Raw genomic sequence first — 12,436 nt, 5'->3', positions numbered from 1 at the left:
AAGTACGTTGGCAGGAAGAACAAGATTTTCGGTCAGGCGACTACCGAATTGTCAACACGAAATCAAACAGGGGAAATGCAGGAGTTGGTTTAATAATGAATAAGAAAATAGGGCAGCGGGTAAGCTACTACGACCAGCATAGTGAAAGACTTATATTCTTCAAGATAGACACCCAACCAATGCCCACAACAATAGTGCAGGTCTATATGCTTACTAGTTCAGCGGATGAGGAGGAAATCGAAAGAACATATGAAGAGGCAGGAGATTTAATACAATATGTAAAAGGTTACGAGAATATAATTGTGATGGGGGACTGGAATGCAGTGGTAGGCCAAGGTGGAGAAGGTAATACAGTAGGAGAATTAGGACTGGGACAAAGGAGCGAAAGAAGAAGTCGGTTGATCGAATTCTGTACTGATCATAATTTAGTCCTTGACAATACTTGGTTCAAACACCAAAAACGACGGCTGTATACGTGTACGAGACCTGAAGATACTGGAAGGTATCAAATAGACTTCATTATGATTAGGCAGAGATTCAGAAACCAGGTGTTGGATTGCAAAACTTTCCCAGGAGCAGACGTGGACTCTAACCACAACATGTTGGTCACGAAATGCACTCTGAAGTTGATGAAATTGAAGAAAGGAAAGAATGCAAGAAGATGGGATCTAGACAAGTTGAAAGAAAAGAGAGTGAGGGATTGTTTCAAGGAACATGTAGCAAAAGGGATAAATTAAAAGGCTGAAGGAAACACAATAGAGAAAGAGTGGATAATGATGAAAAATGAAGTCAGTAGGGCTGCTGAAGAAATGTTAGGAAGGAAGAAAAGATCGACTAAGAATCAGTGGATAACTCAGGAGATACTAGACCTGATTGATGAACGACGTAAATACAAGAACGCCAGAAATGAAGAGGGTAGAAAAGAAAACAGGCGATTACAGAATCAAGTGGATAGAAAGTGCAAGGTAGCTAAGGAAGATTGGCTGAAGGAGAAGTGCAAGGATGTCGAAGGTTGTATGGTCCTGGGAAAGGCAGATGCTGCATACAGGAAAATCAAGGAAACCTTTGGAGGAAGGAAATCTAGGTGTGTGAATATTAAGAGCTGAGATGGAAAGCCACTTCTAGGGAAAGAAGACAAAGCAGAAAGATGGCAAGAGCATATCCAACAGTTGTATCAAGTTAAAGATGTAGATAATTTGGTTCTGGAACAGGAAGGGGCTGTTGATGCTGATAAAATGGGAGACCCAGTTTTGAGCTCAGTTTTTGACAGAGCTGTGTGAGATCTAAATTGGAACAAGGCACCTGGAATTGATGACATTCCTTCTGAATTACTGACTGTCTTAGGAGAAATCAGCATGGCAATATTATTCCATTTAGTATGTAAGATGTATGAGACAGGAGAAATCCCAGCCGATTTTCAGTAGAATGTTGTCATACCTATTCCCAAGAAAGCCGGTGCTGACAGGTGTGAAAAGTGCTTTTGGTCGGTCGCTGCAGACATTTAATTTCTTTCAGGAATTATCTCCAAATGAAGTAATCCCATCAGACGCTATATTTTCGGATGTTATTAAGAATAAACTGTGTATTTATTAGTGGAAGGAAACAGTGTTAATTGCTTGTTTCGTGGGAAGACACCACGCAAGTGTAGGGATTCAAATTTGATTTTCCCTTTGTGTGTGAGCAAACAACCACAATCTTTTCACAGAAGTACATGCTATTTTTCTAAACTAACATTTTTGTTCTAAGTCAGAGCATAACCAATTATTAAGTATTACGTCACGATTACGAAGTGCTGTGATTTACGCGAAACCATTCCATTACTCGGACTGTCAAATGTGGACACTCGCGTGACATAATCTGTGAGTGGTTACCTCGAACCAGGACCTTCTAGAATCAACGACGACCAGCTTACAACGGATCGTGTTCCATGGTTCGGTTGCTGAACACGAAGGATCGTGTTTCCATGGTTTGATTGCTGCCTTTGAGGGATCATGTTCCCATGGTTGGGTCTCCGTTCCACAAGGAGTATCTATGGAGACAACTAGAAGTACTCATAACTACTACACTGAGGTGATGTGGGAATCTGACTGTATTTTCATGAATATTTTTTTAATAAACAATCAGTGTCCCATTATACTTATCTGACTTCCCTCTCCTCTGTAACCATTCAGATAGTGACCGGTCACCACCCGGGCCGAGTATTCTGTTCGAGCTAGCTACCAAAATAAACTTTTACGGTTACAATATATAAACATTGCAATTATGGCACAGTATTGACTAGGTGGGATACACTTTGTAAATTATATGTGACATTTTGTTATAAACTAAAAATTGAATTCCTACAAAATTAATTCTGACATACTGTACCACATCTTTGCAGTGGGCTCTTTTTATAAACATAGAGTTTGTTACAAGAGTGTTTATATATTTGGTAACAAAAGTTTATGTAAGCTTATTTATATTTGTAAGTTTACCACCACTCGTGTACCTCAAAACCTTCCTGTCTGTCACAAACTAATTATATTACCTACAACACAATAATATACCTGTAACGAAACACTATTAAACAGCGCACATCTTACTTAAATGAAAACCATCAGATTCTGTCAAATTAAACTTTTATTCTTAATTGATGAAAATAGTTTAAAAATGTAGGAATATTTAAATTCTAGGTGTACCCGTTAATACTTGAAAGCTAGACATATCTTCATGAAGTTCTCCGGTTTTGCGTCATCTGTCCTTGTTATTACAACAACGAGTTTTGTTCTAGGACGTCTATTACTTGAAAAGTTCACCCTCCCCACCACTAATTCACATCGAGGATAGTAGATGGCCGAGAGACTCCACGGATGTAAGTAAACTGAGGAAATTTTCCTCATGTTTCAGTGAATTTCGGAGTTTTGCACACTAAATTCTTAAAAAATTAACGACTCGTATTTAAAAATAGAAAAATAATAAAGATATAAGTGAAATAAAAATCATGTACATCATACGTTATATTTTCGCGAGCGAAAAGTTGCATGATTAAATGCAATTTTCTCGCACACTATTTCATTTCAATAGTTGCTTATGATGTTGTTTAGTTGCTGGTAAAAGTATCCCTGGCAGGTGATTCTGAACCGATGTAAACTGATCGTGATTTATGCCTAGATCCTGAATTCCTAAGTCTGCTGAAAAGATTTAAATAAATATAAGATTATTTAACTGTGCCGCGACGTTGTCGGGGAGGCGCGGCCACTTTAATTACAGCGTTCCACTGCTATCGGAATTTGTATCTGTCAAATATATTACATTCTATTCTGTCATGAGAGTAAATACAATAAAATTGAAACTGTAATTAATCTCTGAAACAGTAAATCCTCCAAACAGAGCCTTTATTTTGAGACTGTAGTGCAGTATGAAAGGTATTTCTACTCATAAATTGTAGTTTCGATTAAAATTAGGAGGTTATTGGTATTTACAGAAGGCTGTTAACGAGAAACGTAAATATTGGCAGTACGCTGAAAATATAATCCTAACATGACACGTAATTATTAATTAAACCAAATTCCTGAAATATTGTTGCTTTTTGCCTGGGATATTTTCATATACTGGTCTTTCACTGAACATCGTCCAAGAGACTAATCACCTTGAAGATACACTTGGCTTCCTAAGAAAAACTTGTCGCTCCCAATGCTCTTCATAGCCATTATTTCCCTGAAGACTGGTCATGCCTCGCAGCCATATATGGATACGCAGACCAACAGAACAATTTTCGTTGTATTCATTTTCCTATGCGAATGTGTAAAGAAAAATAAACCTTAAATACATTATAGCCTACCATGGGACTCCGTAAATACGTCCCGAAGCACACATACTTAGAGTGCGGTACGGCAAGGTTCATTTTCCTTTAGACGTTCGCATAGGAAGATGAACACAACGAAAATTGTTCTGATGGACTGCATATCCGTATCTGGCTAGGAGGCGTGAACAGTCTTAAGGGAAATAATAGCTAGGAAAAGCATTGGGAGTTACACGTTTTTTCTTAGTAAACCAATGGTATGTTGAAGAGTAACGAACCTTCGTTTTGGCACAGTTTGTGCCCTATATTCCAGGCTCGTACAGCTGTAGTACAAATTAAAGGAATATATTTTTGCAGGTATTTACCACAATATACATAACTCTCAAAAATATTTTGCACATGTTATTCACAGTGAACATCGATTATATAATACTTGATCTAAATATGTGTACTGAACTTTTTCTCGCTCGCTGCATAGTTTCATAACATTTTCCTTTCGAATGCATTACCACCGGTCCCTGTCGTTTTAGTACGATGCCTTCTTTCAGATAAATGCTAGCACCGTGGCTGAGTGATCAGCGTCATGAATTTCTGCTCATGATCCTCTGGGTTCGAATCCCGACTGGGTCATGGATTTTAATCCACATAGGCCGACTAGAATGTGTTGGGGAAAGGCCTGGGAAAAGAATAGAAGAAGAGACTAATTGTTATTATACCATCGCATGAAAGAACTGTAAATATATATACATTCACGTTCTGGTAAATGACTGACTTTTCTGCAGTGTCTTCTGCTAAAAATTACAGAAAATACAGTTTTACAAGAATACCATGCAAATACGAATTACATCCAAATTAACTAAAGAATAATTTTGAGGAAAATCTTCAATATCTGCATGTCCCCTTCCAACAGTTCATACGGCATTCTCGTCACTCTTAGGTTGGATACCACTGACACACTAACGTCTCACAACTGGCCTGATGTGATGCAACGAGCAGTGTGGGTGACGTAACGAGTGGTACAGTATTGTCTTCAACGAAGAATCACACTTCAGTTTCGGCGAAAAAAAATGCTCGCAAAGTGTAAACATATATGATAAATTTCACCATAACCTGACGTGCTGGTCATGGGTGCAATAATTGGGTGCGGTAGTATAAATCACTGCCAGCACAACGTTGCGATAAGCATCTACACCAGTCTTACTAAACGGCGAATGCAATTCTGAGGAGTGGAGAGAGCGGATGTGTGAGCATTTTATTGGAATTCAGTCTGTGGTGACCAGTTACTGTATCGTAACATTAAACTAACCATTTTGTAATGGATTAATTATTTATTTTCTTTTTCTAAATACTTACATCTGTTGTTAAGTGTTCACGTTGTAATTCAATTTGTTACATAGCTTGGCAGATAAATTACTATGTATAAAAACATTACTCCATGAACCCGGATTAGGATGACGTCCTTCCGGAAGGATGTGAGCAGAGGTGTGAACATATTAATTTATTGTATGTGTTTTTTAAATATTGACTGAATTCGCACATGTTTACCTTGTCTGCACAACACATTCTCGACTCGGCTTTTGCAGAAGTAAATTAAAAGGAACGGGTTAATAAAAATGGATGATTTGACACTCCTTGGCCGTAAATGGGTTAGTAGCTTTGCATAATGTTTGCATTGTTTTTGGAAATTTTCAGTGTAATGGCATCTGAGGAGGTTCCTTGCTATACATACGGGATTACACAAAGATATCCGATAGTATAAGTTTGATTGTTTGAACAATCAAAGATAAGGGTAGGGTTTTCCACCTGTTCAATACTATATACTTTTATAGCATTGAACAGGTGGAAAACCCTACCCTTATCTTTGACTCTAAATCTCATTTGAATACGGACCAATAATGAAACTTTTGACTTTAAATGGTTGTTTGTAATCATCCTTCCAGATGGACGTTAGCCGTTAACCACAAAATTTAGATTGCAAAGCTTCTGTGAGCATAATTTTCTTCTATTCTTTATGTGAGCGAAATATAGGCCTATCATCTATAGCGCAATTATTCCAATGTAAGTCAAGTTTATACCCCCTGGTGTGAGGGACATGCAACGGACATGTGTCTTGGTTAGAGCCTTATCAGGGAGTTTGAACACTTCCGCAAGGATGTAGGATGTAGGCATGTAGGCTACAGTGCTGTTTTAATTTATGAAGAGCAGATTGAGAAATTTCATAAAGAATCTGTTTCGGTAATTATAACTTCAGTATTCCTTCTGAAACACTTATGAGGAAAACATATACAGGCCACTGGTACGATAAAGACTGAATGAATCAGCAAGAACTGTGACATAATGAAACGAGACGACGTGAAAACGAAACCTTGAGGATTCTTAAATTTCAGATTCGATATTTGTAACTACAAAAAAATGATAACAGTGTGGTTACGATGGCCACTAATTTCGGCACTATCACATGAACTCGTAATGTGACACGTTATTCAGAGCAGCGGAAGAAATGGACATACACAATTAACGAGCACATCAGTTATCACTGATCAAGCAGATCAGAATATTTCTCCCGATTGGTTGTCGATCAGAGGAAAGAAATGGTACTTCACCATAATTGCATTTTGCATTGATGTAGCAGAACCCAATGCTTGCTAGCTTTACCCAGCTGATGGAGGTTGGATAGAGTCTGTATACACTCACGTCCAAAAAAACAACAATTTGAATTGAATTGAATTGAATTGAATTGAATTTATTGATCATGATTTACATGCCACTGAGACTGAAAAGCCCCTTTATGCAGCGTCTTCTTATAATACAATGCAGATTTATGAAAACAGTAACTACATTTATATAATATTAAAGTATTAAACTAAACAAGAAACTTAAAAAAAATGAAAATACAGATACCAAATCCAGTAAGGTTAAGACATACATTATATAATAAGTAAGAAAGTAAATCATTAAGCCCTTCTGTTATTCTGGACTACATGGGTTTAAAGAATATAAAGCTAAAGCAGAGAAACAATTTTCTTCGAAATATACATATTCCTGATTGTTCGACACAAGAATGCCTGATCTCAGCCTCTTGCGTACTCCTCAAGAAAGATAGATGTTAAGAACTGCTTTAGTTGGGTACAGTTAGTGTTACTTGCGAAACGGTGAAGATTAAAGACATTAAAGATACGTGATGCAGTGGAAACAAAGGATTTGTTAAATTTAGTGGTACGATGAAGGGGAATTTGAAGGGTGGTTTTTGTAAACCTATTATCTCTGTTATGTACCGACTCCATAGGTTTAAATGCATTATAAAGGAAGGATGGTGTCTTCAGTTTGAGAATTTTCTGCGTAGCAACAGCTACTGAGATTTCCCGACGTTCATGGAGTTTCAACCATTGTAGCTGTATATAATAGGGTGTTATGTGTTCATCACGCCTGGCATTTGTAACGTAACGAACACATGCGTTTTGTACCCTCTGTAGTTTTATGTTCAAAGTTTCAGATAAGTCGTTGTATACGACTGAACCATAGTCAATTATTGGAAATATAAGACTTTGAACAAGAAAGACTAGAGATAGGAAATTCGTATTCACAGGGCATGTGAACCAGTATGTTCTTTATATTAGGATTTGAATCATGTCGGCCACTGAGGTTCAAGGTCCACATCGATAAATCGGCACACCACCACCGACTGGTAAAATGTGCCTGCTGATCTCGTTGTCGCTATTAACCGAAGGCCATGGATCAGTGTGACTTGAGAAGACATTCACGATGCCTGGCAAACAAATGCAAGAATCGTACCGTCAAATGATTGAGTTTGAAAGAGGGCTTATTATTGGCATGAGAGAACGTGATGCATCCACCCGGGATATTGCTGCTCGTGTGGGGCGAAGTGTGTCGGTAGTGCAGCGGGTGTGTACAGAATGGTTTAGAGAAGGCTGTAGAACACGACAAGATGTGTCTGGTTACATCACACAGACCATCTCCCGAGAACAACGACACCTCATCCGAGTAGCATTGCAGGACAGATCTGCGTCTTTCTCAGCTCTGGCGCAACAGTGGAACAGTGTAACACATCGTACACTCTCAGGAGAGGCAGTCCGACGCCGTTTCTTACGGCCTGGGTTAGCGGTGTGTCGCCCATTTCTCAGCCCACCTTCCACTAATGTGCATAAGCGTGCTAGACTGCAGTGGTGTATGAAAATACGTCACTGGGGACAGGAATGGCAGAAGATAATATATTCAAACGAATACAGGTTCTGTTTGTTTGAAAACGATGGCAGCATTTTGGTTCACAGCAGACAGGTTGAGAGGCATCGCATTCGCACAAGACACACAGAGCCAACTCATGACCTTATGGTATGGGGTGCCATTGGGTACAATCACAAATCACAGTCGGTGCGTGTGCTGGGCACTGTGACCAGTTTGACCTACATGAATGACATCCTGCGATCCGTAGCCATGCCCTTTGTGCACGACACACTAGACGCCATATTTCAACAGGAAAATGCGACCACATTTTGCTACACGAAGCCTTCTTGTTGTCAAAAGATGTCAGACACTTACCCTGGCGGGCCCGATGACCGGACTTGTCATCAGTCAAAAATGTGTGTGATATGGTGAAATGACGGTGGGGCGCTGTGACCCAATACTAACCACCAAATATGAACTGTGTAACCAGGCGAATGCAGCATGAATGGCTATACCCCAGGACGCCATCCGCGCCTTATTAGGCTTCGATGCCATCAAGCATGGAACAAGTTTTCAGTACCCATGGAGGACCCAGTGCCTATTGGGCAACAGCATACATGCTGTATCTAGGTGACTGAAATGCTAATCGCTTCTGCAGAACATAAAGATGAACATGTCCTGTGAATTTGAACCTCTACAGTCTAATGTACCATTTTCTGGTCCTCATGATGATTTTATACCTTCCAATCGAGCTGACTAACATGTCCATGCCACCCATATGTCGGTTATAAACAGTCGTCAGGAATGGACATTGTACTCGTACAGTTTTATTGGTCTTCCTGAAATACCTTTCGACAAAAGCCAAAGGAAAACTTTCAAGATGTTCCGTTTTTTATGAACATGAGTGTAATTTCGCCGACGGATTACAACAGCTATCCTAGAATCAAACCGCCAGGTTGGTTCGACTAGAGGAGAAAAATCTAAAGAAGTGTCTCCAGGTGTGATATGATGGGACATTTTGACGGAGAATTGTCTACAAATGCAGTTACGGCGAAAAAAGGAAACAGCTTCTCTGCTATCACTGTATGGAAAAACGGACGAAAGTGTGTGAGACCTGAGGTACCTCACCATGTTTCAAGTTTCATTCAGTACAAGACTAGAACCTGAGTCAGAGGTCACTTCTAAATACACAATTGCTGTTCTGCCAACAAACAGCTCAGATCATGTGTATTCGGCTGACGTTCTTCCCAGAAGGATCAGCTGGATTTTTAAACCCTTAGGGCAGAAACATGTGAAACCAAGTTCACTGTGTTCTTTTGAATTTATTTAAGTATTTCATTTAAAAAATACGGCCTAGATGCTAACAAAAAATAATTCAGCTTTATCTTGGTTAATGAGACAATTATATATTTCGTTGGCCTTTGTTGGCGGGACCTAGTGTTTGCAGTGCACTAAGTCTTAGGTAGAGGCTAGAGATATTTTGTTACTTTCATTGAAAGTGACTGAGGTGTGAGCGATGCTAGCAGTGCCATTCCTTATGCAGCCAGTACCTGTTATGAATAGTGTGAAAATGGTGCTCATAGGGTAGGGCTGTGGGCTCGGCATAATGATATAAAATAGCAACTTTTGGCTCTTCATTTCAATATTACGCCTCTTCAGTGATGCCTAAGCAATTTTTGACAGCTGATGGCGGAGCTGTTGAGGATCCAACCAGCCTTCGTGCTGAGGACTCAACATACACATATATATTTCGTTTCATTAATGTTTACCATAAATTAACCAATTGCAGGATTAAAATATACCACATAGCAGTAACTTCAGACATATTACCATACAAAGAACATATGGTATTATTAACAGTTAAGTTTATGATATATCTTGGGTATAAAGACAGACAAATGAAGTTGTGTTTATGAGCTGGTCTTAGGATTCTGGCAACTTTTACTCTTTAAAATGTACCCAACATTGGGAAGAGTTAATTTTCCTGTCGAATGCTGCACAAGAGCAACGATAACTGCAAGTTCACAGAGCATCAGATGATCATCGCTACCGTAGCGAGTGCCACTTAAGTTAGTATTCTTAAGGGACCATGCTTAACAGGACAGCATACTGTAGTGGCATCACTGCCTCGGAGATCGTCCAGGTTGTCACTCAATGGAATTATCTGGGGCATTCTCAAACGATGATTGCAGTGTTACGATCGTCCACCAGCAAATCTTGATGAACTAAGTATTAGGGTTGGCTGTATCACAAGGAACCGTCCGAACTACCCAACAATGCTCACTTCTTTATATTATGCTTAATCATTTATTTTACACTGAAGAAATGGTTGATATACACTAAAAATACTTTGTACAAAAACACCAAAAATATTTGCAGCATACTGATTCAATGCACATCAGTGGCACTTTTCACACATTACCAACCAGTTCAGTTTTGAAGTCACTGGGGCCTAATAGCTGTTACAACAAATACATTTCTTAAAACAGTCTTTTGGTTGAGACATAGGTGAACGCACATTTGGAACATTTGATGAAGGAAAAGCTCTTGTAGTTCGGCATTTGAAACCTCTGGCGGGTGTATTCGCATGATGGCCAGTGGGCAACATTATCAGTTCTGGCATCAGATGGAGAAACATGTGCTGCTGGACCCATTCTATCCTTCTGTCCAATTTCCACCTAAACCAGGGAACGACGACCCCTCTTCTGTCCACTAGATTGCCCGTAGTTGCAAAGGCAGAATGTAATTTCATCTTTGAAGTCAGGCATACGCAGCACTTAAGAAATATTTATCTCCTTGCACATTATTTTGTACAGGAGCCAGACATTGACAACAGTAAGATCAATTAAGCGGTAGTACAGTCTAATGTACCATTTTCTGGTCCTCATGATGATTTTATACCTTCCAATCGAGCTGACTAACATGTCCATGCCAACCATATGTCGGTTATAAACAGTCGTCAGGAATGGACATTGTACTCGTACAGTTTTATTGGTCTTCCTGTCATATCTTTCGACAAAAGCCAAGGGAAAACTGCCGAAAAATATTGATAAGATTAACATAGATTTATTGTCCTTCGATATCACTGATGTGAGTACAATATTCTTGACTTTGTCACATATACAGTGCTGAATTCACGTTCAAGTTTGTTGAGTTCTTTGTCGGTAGTCTGCAGTTCGGAACTCTGTTTCGTCTTGCTGTGCCAAGAGAATGAATTTCCTTCTTTGCCAGAAACAAAATCAGTGCAATGCTGGTATAGTAATTTACAAAACAGATTCTGCAATTCCCATCTGGAGGAACATCTCGTTTTAGTCGGACTACGACATTTCAACTTGCTCCAAGATCTAGTTCGATTTTGCAGGCGAATCTTTCGTTATTTACCTGACCGGAAAAAGTCAAACATATAGCAGTAACCAGACACATCACTTAGAGTATACATCTTATTACCACACTTTCAATGGGAGTTACTGCTTAATTTAATTTCTGGCCTTTGTTGCACAGAGTTGTTCATCCACGCACAATTCTCCCTCGAATGGAACAGAATTGTTCAATAAAAGGTGTCAGTTTATGTAAACGATTACACTTTGGACCATTTCATCATTATTGTTGAAATGTATGTATCTGCGAATTTTCTCAAACTGTTTCGGGCTCATGCAATTGCTAATTCTCTCGACGCCTATACGGCTGTTCCATGTACAAGTGATGAGAACAGGCAAATTCCTATGAATTTCGTAATGTCGTCTTGAGTCCTATTAGCTGGTTTGATGGGATCTCTCTGCATAGAATACAAATTTGATTCTGAAATAATCATCTCCACGATATCGTCTGAAATAAACTACCTAAAATCTGAAGTTGGTGTTTCGAGATTCATGAATTCCGAAGGTAATGGTTTGGTCTGAAATTTCATTGTATCGCCATCAACTTGTAAACTACCTTTCCTCCACTACATCTTTGAACGGTCTATGTGTTTGGATTTCTTCTTACTTTGACGCGTGTCATCTGAAGTCTCCTAAGGAGCAAGGTTATGCTCAGTTGAGCAGTTTCCATCAGGCGTGAAACTTCAGTCACACTGATGCACTACAGATCCCGGGTCAATCCTATCTATTGTATTTTCTTCAAAATCCCATGCTAATTATTTCCCATCCTGCACATTTACTCTCCCGGAAATGAACCGCTAGATGAACATGGTAGACTGTCCTCATTCTTTGTTCCTGCATTTACCGATGGCATGTGTTGAATATCGAACATCAACCAATACTTTTCTCAGTCCTAAATAATAATATTCATGTTCAATGTGTGAATTATCTATACCATCTTCACTTTAATCCTAGTTTGTTGGCAAAGTCACTAACTCATCCTTACTATACGTGCGATCCGTGTTATAATCCATTGTCTTTCAAGAGCATTGCCATGCCCCAAGTCTCAGACGCAGACCAAAGTTTGGTTCCGTTGAGGATTTTAGCCTATCGACCG

The 12,436-nt window shown here is 39.2% G+C and overlaps 1 pseudogene; it reads left to right on the top strand.

Moving 5' to 3' along the window:
* The first annotated feature begins 206 nt into the window (after nucleotides 1-206).
* LOC137498492 (uncharacterized) overlaps nucleotides 207-12,436 on the top strand; it is a 75,849-nt pseudogene continuing 63,619 nt past the window's right edge.

The sequence above is a fragment of the Anabrus simplex genome, chromosome 1 (assembly GCF_040414725.1).
Source record: "Anabrus simplex isolate iqAnaSimp1 chromosome 1, ASM4041472v1, whole genome shotgun sequence".
Lineage (NCBI taxonomy): Eukaryota > Metazoa > Arthropoda > Insecta > Orthoptera > Tettigoniidae > Anabrus > Anabrus simplex.
This window is presented reverse-complemented; position numbering and strand designations above follow the sequence as displayed.